The 12,696-nt window shown below is 39.7% G+C and overlaps 1 protein-coding gene across 1 annotated transcript in view; it reads left to right on the forward strand.

Annotated features, from left to right (window-relative positions):
- The first annotated feature begins 4,427 nt into the window (after positions 1-4,427).
- Positions 4,428-12,696, forward strand: part of drd2l (dopamine receptor D2 like) — a 47,459-nt gene continuing 39,190 nt past the window's right edge. The window contains exons 1-2 of the mRNA XM_049583961.1: positions 4,428-4,495; positions 5,514-5,770. The gene's annotated coding sequence lies outside the window, so the exon portion shown is untranslated. The remainder of the gene's footprint in view (positions 4,496-5,513; positions 5,771-12,696) is intronic.

The following is a 12,696-nucleotide window of genomic DNA, read 5'->3' on the forward strand; positions in this document are numbered from 1 at the left end:
TTGAATGTGTTGTGCTCATTTTTATTCATTGAACTGTCTTTGCCCTCAGCTGCTCTCATCCCTTTTATGCCTTCTTCTCTGTGTATGCAGCTGAAGAGGCACTCGCTTCCTTTTCATTCCTTCTCTCATCTCGAGCGCCTTTCTGCTCTCTCTAATTTACTTCTCGTCCTGTTTCGCGCCCCAGAGCCACTGGGTCCTCTGCTCTTCAGTCAAGGGGATTAGAAAGCAAGAATGTAGATGTGAGACAAGGAGAGGGGGGTTGTGGTGGTTACAGGGGGGAGAGAGGCTGCAGGAACGATGGAGAGGTTTGAACGTGTGTTTTTAAGTTGCCAACAATCAGACTAGTATTGCTCATTTTGTGTAAGGTGAATTCACACATACCAGCAAGTGTGAAACATGTTAGTACCGACTGCTGAAGGCCGTTACCAGGGGCTGATTTGCTTTTTATAAATGGGAGAGTGCAAGGTCAAACCCATTCAGGCGTGGAAGCAGGAAAATTTACAGCAGCTAACGGTGTCATCCTGATACAATGTCATATTTCATCTAAATGCATATCTGTTGTGGAGATGGCAGAGAGGATGAGCTGCTTTCAAATTGTCCAATTTGACAGGTCGACTTTGTTCAAACAGCAGAGTTTCCACCTTATTCTTGTCACCTTGATCTCTTCTAGTCAGATTTATTCTTCGCTCTTTGCATTTTTATGTCTCCCATGAATCTTAGCAATGACCTTGACTGACTGTTAGATAGCCAAACATTGTTTGACTCTGTAGTTGTGACGCTCGTTATCATTGGCACCTGGTGTTGGGTGTCTTCGACTGATTGATGTTTTTTTTTTTTTTAATTGCTGCAAGATTTCAGTTTTTTATTCTTGTTTTCCTTCCATCTTGTCATCATGCTGGTTTTCCTGCAGTGACTCAAAGTGGGTGAATACTTTTGGAAAATGTAATTTGTGTTTTATAGTTCTAATTTAGATAATTTTTATCGAGATTATTTCACTTTGACCTTCAAGGATTTTTTCTGTCGGCCATTAAATGTACTGTTATTCAATGAGAAAACATTTCTGAAAGGGCTGGATACTTTTTATAGACACTGCACATCAGGTGAAGGACTGAAGCTAAATGCAACTTATTTCCTCAACACAACCACTTTCTGTCTAACCCATTGAGGTTTGGATGAGCTATTCAGTACTTTGGGGTCAAATTAACTTTTGTGCTAGAGCTATATTTCCAAGTGTATGACATTTTTCAGTCAGAAGAAAGCCGAAAAATGATTTTCCCTTCACCTTGTCTGTCAGCTAGCATTATCATGCAGGTAGTGTATGATGTAAGAGAGAAAGTGAAAGGTTATTCACACTGAATTTTAATTTAAGCGTATTGATGAACAGACTGACCTCATGCATTACCTGGATTACTAAGCCCAGTTCAATCAATGGTTCAATTGATGTATTGTGCCCCTGAGAGCAGAAATATTTTCAGATGCTCCCACAAATTCAAACGAGGGCTACCTGATGGCCCGAGGTGTTTTAAGGGTGAGCAAGATCAAATGCTGCAAACCTGTCTGGATGGAAGGAGTCTGGCTGCTTTTCAAAGGTCCAGATTGTGCCAAGTTGGCTAGAGTGGAGGACGGATGGGGAGTTTAAAATGATGGTTCGTGAAAACAATCAAAACTTAAAACAAAATTGTACAATGCACATTGAACAGCTTTGATAAATTTAAAGACAAACGTGCATTCCCATTTTGATGTAAAGTAGATTTGTAAGGATTGTTTGCCTTGGTCCCTCAGGTCAGCTGACCTGGGGCTCCTGGCTGTCCCACACTCCACAAACTGTGGAACAGCACCCCCTCCAAATCAGATTTGCCCCCATTGACGCATTTAAGTCCAGACTCAAAACTTGCTTTTCTTCATTAGTGTTCGCATCCCCCTGATGGGCCTTTCCCTGATGCATGCCTGTGTGTGTTGTGTCTCTAAATGTGTGAGCTGTGACCTGACAGTTGTGTTGCCTCTCATGTATGTGTTTTTAGCATTTTCTCTTCTTTTGCACAGCACTTTGGTCAAGGTGAGATTTTTTTAAATGTGCTATAAATAAATTAGAGTTGAGTTGAGAATAAAAGTAGAGGCCATACATTCAAACTTACGCAATGTACAAAAGTATTAGCACCAAAATATATTAAGTGCCAAAGGTAAAGGGACTCATTATGCAGAACTGCCCATTTCAGTAAAATATGTAAGCTGTTATCATCATTGATGCATGGATGTGTTTATTATTCTAATGCTGTATAGCTGGTGAAGTTGGGGATACATTTAACTACTTTATTACTACCTGGTAGTTTCATCTTCAATAACACATACATTATTTGTTGCTTGTATTATTAATAATCTGAATCTGTGTAGTAAGGTAACTAAAGCCTTAAAATAAGTGTAGTGGAATAAAAAGTACAATATTTGAAGAAACAAAATGGTGTTACTCAAGATAATTATTTGTACAGCACTTATCTAAACAAGGTCACAAAGTGCTTCACAAAGTGCATGATAATAAAATTACAGCATTTAAAAAAAATGTTAAGAGCCAAGAAGAATAGTGTGTACAGAGGCAAAAATCGAACAGGGGAATAAAACACACAGCCTACAAAATGGCATTAAAATGAAAACTTTTCCATAAGAAAATGTTTTAAGCAATGATTATAATGTAATGTAATATAATATAATATAATATATAATCTCCTCAGGCAGAGAATTCCAGAGCCTCGGGGTCTTGATGGCAACAGCTCAGTCACCTTTAGTTACCAAACTTGATCTAGGGATGACTAGCAAGGGTAGGCTGGAGGATATCATGTCACGATGTGGAGCCTAGGGAGTCAGAAGCCCAGCAATATAACGGGGCTAATTCTGAAGTAAAGTACAAGAACCTCAAAAGTATGCTTACAAGTACAGTGTTTGAGTAAATAGCTACTTGCTTGTTTTACCATCACTCTTACTGTCACATTTGTTTCATCAGGATGTGTCAATCAAACTGGCATTAATGACATTGTATTCATCAGTGAACGTGTTGATGTGTTGTCCGGCTGACTTTTCATTCACCTGTCCACTCAGGTTTTCCCTTTGGCCCCGGCTATGATAATAATATGACCAGCCTGAAGGACGGTGACACTGAGGTTTCTTTTTATGATTCATTGTTAAATATGACAGCTCTGACAGTTGCCCTGAGTGACGTCTTAAAATCAGTTTTGCCATATGGACTCATTTATTTCTGTTCAGCTCCAAATAACATAACATCTCTGGAGCTTTTTTTTCCCCTAGTCGCCATTAAAGGTAATCCATCAAGCTAAATGAAAAGCTGACAGCACACTGCCAAAAAGTTTCATCAGAGCATTAATGTCAGACAGGAATTGTACATTTTGGACATGTGTTGCATACTGCTTCATATTATAGTCAACTTGTTTAAGAAATTGAATCAAACTTATGTTGTTTATGAAGAGCAGTTTTATAAAATAAAGTTTTGTTTATTTTTGAGGTAAAAAAAAAATGCCTGTTCACTTCTTAACTGAAACTAAATTGTAAGTGTAAGCTACTAATTTAACACTATTTCTGTAAATTGCACTGTGGACTATGTTCATACAGAGCTTAGAGGCTCTACAAAGCTAAGGGACTGTTCTTCACCTATCAGAGGAGGGGGTGGCTTTATTTCTTTATTTATTTTATAATGTTGATCCTCCCTGAAGCTACTGTTGTTATTCCTTGAGCCTCCTCGAGTAACTGGCAGATTATGCATGACCCTCACTCCACCATAAATTTGTGCCAGTTATTAGATTTTTAAAGCTTACCCTTTAATGTTTGAAAGTTAAAAGTTGAAGACGAAAGCCTGGGGTTTTTCACTCTTGCCGTGCATGGTGGTTAGTTAGTGCAAATAATTTGGTTATTCATTTTAAATTAGACAAAGAATAAAGTGATTTTGATGACATATCACTATTTTAAGATCAGATTTGAAGTTTTTTTTTTTGATGGAAGAGTTTGTTGCACATGATGTGTCCAAGGACCGTTGGAAATTTCAAAATCCAATGATCCTTTTTGGCCATGATAAATATATAATGCCTTCCAAACCTGCCTGGGCATGATTTCATTAAGAATTACTGGTAAAATAAATACAAAATACAACCATTTAACTTTTTATGCTCCTCCCCTAAGACTAAAAAAACAAAACAAAACCCTGGTACTAAAAAACATTAATCGACATGCCGCCCCTATTTTGTACCACCCCCATCCACCTTCATAAGTAATGAACAGTCTCTAACTGCTCACCAGGCAAGCTGTTTCTCCCTGTTTCCAGTATTTGTGTTAAGCTAAGCTAACTAGTTGTTTGCCTGATGCAGACAAGTATGAGACTGTTATTGACCTCCTGCTTCCTGCCAAACAGCAAACAAGTGTAGGGGCGACTGAGGACAGCTGTGTTTGCCACGATTTTTATGTCAGAACATCAAGGAACACAACTGACCACTCTGTGAGTTTCATGGCTTTGAAAACGAACGTTTAGGGTGGGTTTAAGACAGGTTCACACACGGCCATAGGCAGCAGTGTTAAGCCAGGCAGGGGAAAGCCAAATTCTCCGAAAATGAGCAATCGTCACTATTTTGGTCTTAGCCACTCTGTTTCATCATAAACAACCCAGAAATGGGGCTCAAAGTGCAAAATACCGGACTTCTCCTTCAATACATTTCCATCCTTTAACTGTTATGCAGCCTTTAAAACCAGGGAAAAACACCATTTATGCCATATCACAATACAAGGATATCTAATCTAAGACGATATATAGTCTCTTATCTCTATAACGATATAATATCTTCATATTGCGCAGCACTAATGTAGTCATGTTTAAATGGTATGGTTAAATAGCCGACACATGTAGGCTACGTTTACTTTGTAAAAAATTTGGTTAGCGAAGTCTAAATAAACCAAGCACAAAAAGTCAGGAAATTTGTGTTTGGTAGATTATTTCTTTGTTGCAACAATGCTTCTTGGCAATAAATCTTAGCTGTTTGGCATCGGCAGAGAAGATTTGGCACATTTTTCATGGGTGCGACCCACATACTCAGCTCTGCTGCTCATCCCACAAATGCATGTTCCTTACAAATGTGGCACCATTTAAAGGGGAAATAAACAGGCTTTCCAACGGTGTAAGATTTATTGCCAACAAGCATTTTTATAACAAAGAAATAATCTACCAAGCTCCAATGTCCTTACTTTTTGTGCTTAGTTTAGTTTCCCAGTAACTGAGAGAAATCCAAAACGTGTTACAACCGTCCCTGGTCTCCCGTATTTCTTAGACCCGTTCCTTTTACGCACAAACTGTGGCTCCATCTCAGCCAATAGCATGACAGCATTTCCAGCGCCTTGACAGCAGCTCTGCCCTCATGATTTTTTTTTCCTTTTACTGTAAACAACTGAAACTCTGCATGAAACCTCCTCGTTCTCATTTCCTCTCCATCTATCTACCTCCTCCACCTCTTCCTCCGCCGCAGCTCTGTTGCGTCCCGCCGCGCTGACCCCCGGCTCCACCGACACGACCGCGGAGGGAACTATATGACTGAGGAGCGGGGGCTTAACCGCTGTGTGTGTGTGTGTGTGTGTGTGTGGACCGCGCACCGGCTGACTGACCGAGGTCAAGGTGGGAGGTTCGGCCGTAAACAGTTGGGGGGATGCTGCAGCCTGACAGCCAATTTACCGCCCGGTGTTGTTCCTGAGAGGACCTGAGTGTGAGCAGCTCTGCCGGCACAGGGTAAGTGATTTATCTGCTTTAAGAGAGGTTACAGAAAAACCTCCGGGTTTTATTGCTGTGTGTCGATTCACATTAAACTCTAATCTTATTTATTCTCTCTGTGGGGAACTTGCTGCTGTGACTTATAAACGCTTTAATGAGGGGATTGCACTTTTTTCCCTGGTGGTGTGCTTCTGTGGAGGGACTGGCAAGTTTCTGCAGGAGGAAAACAAAAACTGGTAACTAATGGCTTTCTCGTCATACGATTTTTGGGAGTACAATGACATATTTTAGATCAAAAACAGGTCGTATGGAGGTGAATATACACAATTTACAGCTTATAGAAGATGTCACTGACATATAGTGGGCTAGGGAGCAGGAAAAATATACAATATACAGTGTATGAAAGATGTAAATGAAATATTATACATAGTTATAAGATTGCCAAAACATGAAAAATAAATAGCCATATATATAAAAAACATCCCTATCTTCCAAAATAAAACTGTTAAAAGAACAATGTAAACATTAACATGGACCATAAACTTAAATAAACACATTTATACAGTATAAAATACAATAGAAATCCTTTATTGTCATTGTACCAGCACAATAAAATGTAAAAGCTGCAACTGTACACAGTGCAACAAGAAGCAGATATTGATATTGCACTTAACAGACTGGAAATGATAATTAGGACAGTATGTGCAGTATAGGGTTAGAGTTCTAATGGCCCAGGGAAAGAAAGTGTTTGTAAAATTGAGTACTGCGTATTATTTTACAGCTGGGCATGTGTATATGTCACTCCAAACGGTCATAAAGTTTGTTATCAGACCCATGAAACTAACCCTATAGGTAAATGAGCTCCCCTTTGTCCTTTAGATTACTGGAAAGTTTGAATTTTAGTACTCACCTTGATCTGATTATGCTCCACTGCGGATGCTCATTACTCCTTGAATGGTTTTTCATATTGTGTTTTTATTTTGGGGATGCATTAAGTAGTTGTCCGCTGAGGCTCCAACATAAATGATGCCCTGGTGAAATAAAATCTTTCCTCCATCTGGGTGAAAGAAGCAGACATTATGATACTTTTATATGAAGTTGTCATTTGTGAGACCCTCTGGTGGATGCAAAGTGTCATTATGTTTGTTTTGGAGGCATTGACTCAAGATAATGAAGCTCAGTGAGAGGAGACATAACAAAACTCCCTGCATAGATGGAGATGTGAGCTGTAAAAGGGCAAAATGAGCTTATTCTGCTGTAAGACATGTGGTTAAGTGTCTTAAGAGGAAGCAGCCAACACTAATTACACTGACGTTGTAAATATTTCTACCATCTGTGACAAATTCTGTCTTGAGATACTCGTTTTGAATCTGCTCGAAGTCTCCTTTGCTGTTGTGTTTTTGTTAACACACACACACACACACACACACACACACACACACACACACCACACTGATGAGCTTCTCCCTCAACAGTCGGCGGAGGTGTGATTGTTAGTTTATTTCGTGTGGTGGATTAATTTCAAGGCGCACATCACTCAGAGCTGGCTTCCAAAGCTGCAGTCCCTCATTTTAAATAAAAGATGGAGTGGATGCAAAAATCGCATCTTGAATAAAAGATGCTTGTGGTTGGTTCGGAGCATCGCCCCCGGGTGGAGGGGTCTCATCATGTTCCTGCGTTCTGTTAATCAGTCGATCATGAAGAGATTCTGCTGTTATAAGAGGAGAAAACGTTTATGTTTTCACAGAGCAGATCCTGGATCCCTCTCCGCGTTCCTCTGTGCCCACTTTCATCTCTTTGATCATTTCTTTGGCAGCTTACAAATGGCAGGAGAGGTCTGGATGGAGCTAATCTTTTATTGATTATTGTCTGTCTACCATATCTCACCTCACATGGGTAGATGAAGCACACCTTCGCTGGGTTTTCACTGTTATTGATACCTTGTGACTAATGATGTGATGTGAGGGTTTGCTTTCTGTCTTCCACTTCTCACTCACCATGAGACAGGAAATCAAGTTGTGTAGGTGCATTACGAGGTGTCACAAGTCGCACCATTGGTAAGTGGTGCCATGTCTGCGCGGGCTGATGATTAAGTGTATATTACCACATGGGGGATGTGCAGTTTAAGAGCAGCACAGAGAGAAGAAGCACATAATGAAGCAGCTGCAGTTCTGAATAGCTGCTCGTAATCCAAATTCCTGTCTTGCTCTTACAAGAGAAAAATGATCAGCCATGTCGCTTTTCTTTCATTGCTTGATTGATTTCTCAACGAAACAGGTGCATTCTCGTCTGGTGGGACAAAAACTTGTGATCACTTGTGGAATTTCCTGTGTTGTATAACTAAAAATACGGCCTTGCGTTTATGTTCCTTTTCCAAAATTCACTGGCTGCTTATTAAAAACTGGCGAAAAGGGGAAAATGAGGAGTTCAGGGAGTGATTGAGAGCAGAAATGGAGGTTGAGGAGTGCGAGACAACAGTGAATAAATTCTGCCCCAAACTCAGCAGAGAGCTGATTATACTGCAGCTGAACATCCACACCGTTCCCAGTGGCATCGACTCGTTCCTGCTTCTCAGTGAAAGAAATGAAAGATTTATCGCAGGCCAGCTCATAGCCGTAGAGGAGCTGGGGCAAAATTTGAAGGAGTCTTGTGTTGTTCCTTTTTTTTTCCTTTTGCAGTGGTGTTTAGGGGTCATACGAGGCCAAGGATGTAATAGACCTGTCAAGTGTCTCCGGGGAGGAGCTCCAGAGGAGGAGAAACAGGAGATTAGACAGGGCTGAGAAGGAGATAAGAGGAAAAGACAGAGGGATGAAGGCTGGTGGATGTTATTAGAGTGAGATTTAGGACACAAAGGGTATCAGACAACAGTGGATTGAAAGAGTGAGAGGTCACCTCATAGTAAAATAAAAATGTGACAGGAAACTAATGGAATTACTCAAAATGAGACGACAAGAGATTACTACTTTTTGACATTAAAAAAACATAGCACTGTTACGTGTTAGTTCAGAGAAGGACCCAAAATGCAGGTCACCAGACAGGTGGAAGTTTTTGACAAAAGGCGAGCTTTAATGTAGCTGGTCCAGGACATCCAAAAAAGGAAGGCAACTCAAAATCCAAATTAAAGCAGAACAAAAACCAACAGGGAAAAAACACGATGAACAGGAATGGATGCAGGATGAACACAGGACGAACAGAAGGTACGCAGACTGACTGACCCACGATGAAAAAAACACGATCAACACAGATGAACTGACAAAGGACAAAGGGAAACACACAGGTATATATACATAGAAAACTAATCACCAGAGGGGTATTCCAGGTAGGAGGTTCAACAAACTCTGAGTCTAACCCTGAACTCTGAGTTGATTTACCCTGAGATGGGAAACTCTGAGTTACCGGTTCCAGAACAGCTGATCTGACTTAGTTCAGTCAACTCTGAGTATGTTCACTCTGAGTTAAGCCGACAATAAAAAGCCATCATCAATTGAGCTCCGACTCCATGATTCACCATGGCAACAGGTAAATAAAAGACAGCGCCTCCATTTTAATCCAGTGGATGTAGAGATATTAATGCATGTGTAGCAGATGGTGCACGTTTATCTTTAAGGAAATGTAAGTCTGATAAATGATGAATAAACGGATAACACTGAATAAAACTTTTTTATTAACTTTATGGTTAACTTATTTACACTTTCCTCGCTCTGACTCACGCTCTTCTTTTAATGAAGATAAAGTGGCTGTGTATCAGGCTGTAGATACATTACATTATATTAATATATTTGTTCAGATTTAATCTGATGGGGAAAAACACAGGAGGCAGCAACTGAAAAATAGGAAGATTTAAAACATATAGGCTAGGCTATAGATCAAAGACATAAAGACATGACTGTAAACTCACAGTGTGACCCAGTAATAATATGTTTGGTGATTTGCACTTGAAAAGACGTTGAGGTTAAAATACAGTATATTTTAAAATGTTGCACATCTATTTGTATCTTGACTCAACAGATTTCAGTGACTTTATTTCAGCTACAAATGTAGTAAATTTAAAGACACTGAAATGCTGCACCATTGCTCACTCAGAAATATTAACATATAATCCCCAATATTAGGCTATAGGAATTATGTTCCATCAGTGCGACCAATGACATCAGTGATAGAGATCATGAGTCATTTATACTACGTGTCTAAAGCTTCATACTGATTTTTAAAATTTAAATAATTAGACCTACACATTATGTGCAATAAACATTTGGGAGCTGCTCTAACAGACTGACAGTCTGATCCTTGTGTGTGTTATAAAAAATAATAAATATAAAAAGGACAGAGGTTTGATTCTGAGCTGAGGGTGAATTCTTGCTGTGAAGTATTTGAATGTAAAGACAAAAACCGATGTCCAAAGAAATGATTGATGTGCATAAATTCAGTAACTTAAGACAGTCCTGAGTAACAAACTAATATCCAGCAGGATTTAGACTGTGACAGACGGTAAATATCCGCTAATTAATGCGGTTCGATACAAGCTTTGACACGGACTGAATGAATGAGGAAATGAAACAGCGTGTAACAGGGAGGAGACAGAGAAAAACTCAGGGTTTATTGAAGAAAACCTGTCAGAGAGCAGGTTAGGATCACAGACTCAGTTGCCATGGTGATTGACTCAGAGTTTCAGTTACCTCTCTTTCTGGAACTGAAAACCCAGAGTTTCCCTCATCTCAGGGTTAACTTACTCAGAGTTTTCACTAAACCCACTTTCTGGAATACCCCTCAGGACGAGACACAGCTAGAGAAGGAAGACACGAGCAAGAGGAGTGAAACACGGATTGGTTGACAACAAGGGTGGAGCAGACAAAAATAATACAAAACAGGTGTGAAGGGAGGACTCAGGGAACAGGCGAGGACTAACGAGACAGGTGTGACAGAAAACAGGCGGGAAAACACACGACAGGAAGTAAAACCAGACACGACACGAGGAGAGAATCTACAAAATAAATCAGGAAGCAGATTAAATATGAGTTGAACAACATGAAACAAGGAACACAAACAGAATACTCCAAAACAGAGTGCACAAGATAACAGAATATGAAACCAAAACCCAGGATCATGACAAGCACATTACATCAACTTCAAGGGATAGTGCACCCAAAAATGAAAATTCAGCCAGAGATCCAAGGGGAGAGGAGGAAGCAACACAACTCCACCTAATGCAGGCTGGGTGCCCCAGATTTAAACGTCCAAAAAACACATAATTGAAACCATAAAGTATCTCCATACTGCTCGTCCGTAGTGATCCAAGTGTCCTGAAGTCCCAACATAAAAAGTTGTTTGGAAAAACGTCATTTAAACTCTGTTTTTAGCCTCCCTCGTCATATGGGTGAGTAGATAATGGCTGAATTTTCATTTTTGGGTGCACTATCCCTTTAAAATTCCAGCGGCAAAAATACAAGTGTAATCTTTTAAATTAAGGCCAGTGTGCACAGCATTCTTTTGTTTTAAATTTCAGTGTACATACCCATTCTTTTTTCCTTTGCAGACCTATCTGTTTTGGTAAAACATTTTCCCAGCAATGATCACACATGTTTCATTATGCATTTTATCTCATGCATTTTTAAATTTGTGGGCCAGAATAAAAAATGACGGCCCAGAGGCACAGCCTGAGGCAGCCGTGGGGGCAGATGAAGTGAAGATGGTAAACTGACCCTTGAATCAGCTCTTTCTTTGAAGGCAAAGTCAAAATTTAAACCGCAAAATGACTTATTAAAACACAAGTAGTATATTCCCCATGTAACATTTAGAGTTAAAATGCTGCAGTAATGCTCGAAAAATGAAATACAGACTGAGAGATTTATCACTTAGAGAAATTTTTATGCCTCTGCATCAGCGACAGGCATAAAATATCGCGATACAGCGTAGTATGTAAATATTTTGCGTGGCGATATTGTATCAATACACGGACGCAGAGTATAGCTCTTTCGTCATATACATTATTTATTTTTGCAAATACACATCTTAATACAACTTCTGGCACTAGAACAATAAAATCATTTGCTTTTTTGGTCCACTAGATGATGCTTTTTTTTCTCGGGGTTAGGTCAGCAGAGGTCTCACTCGGCAGCATTCGGCAAGAAGTTGATCAAAACAAAGATGGAGGCACTGGAGAAAGAAATTAGAATTGCACCGTCAGCGTTTAAATCAAATGTCTGGACTTATTTCGGATTTCTTAACACGGAAGGAAATGAGGACTTGGATATGACACATGAGTCACGCAGTGTCATATGAGAATACTGTAGGAATACACGAGGGCTCACCTCGCTGACTCCACCATCGAGAGATAGCGTCAGCTGCTGACAGCCAAGCTAACGCTAAACCAACAAAGTTTTCCTTTGGGGAAATAATTTGCAGTTGGCAAAAAGTTAATAAATCGCAATATATTTTATTGCAATACTCAGCATATTGAAATAATATTATATCACAACCTAAGTATCGTGATAATATGGTATCACGGGTAGTCTTGCTATTCCCACCCCTGTTGTCTGTCCATCCATACTTACGTACATATGTCACAGTCTTGTGAACATGATATCTCAAGTAGGTGTTGAGGGACATTCCTAAAATTTGGCACAAACCTCCACCTCCAAAAACACTTTTGTTGTCATAATTCAACTCTGTGACTCAGGAACAGAGGAGGAGACATTTGGTCAGAATTGGTGACACTAATCTTGAAACTGTGCTGATTGTATGGATCATTGGTGGCCAAACTGTGACTCACTGCCTGTTGTAAACATTTAAAAATAAACTTGAATATGGCTTAAACATATTTCTAATAAATTGTACTGTGTGTACGAGGGGTGGGCAATAGGGCCCTAAAATAATATCACCATATTTCTGGGTGTTTTTGCGATAACGATATTCATGACGATTTGACAAATTAGATAAAAATAAAT

The sequence above is a fragment of the Epinephelus fuscoguttatus genome, linkage group LG8 (genome assembly GCF_011397635.1).
Source record: "Epinephelus fuscoguttatus linkage group LG8, E.fuscoguttatus.final_Chr_v1".
NCBI lineage: Eukaryota > Metazoa > Chordata > Actinopteri > Perciformes > Serranidae > Epinephelus > Epinephelus fuscoguttatus.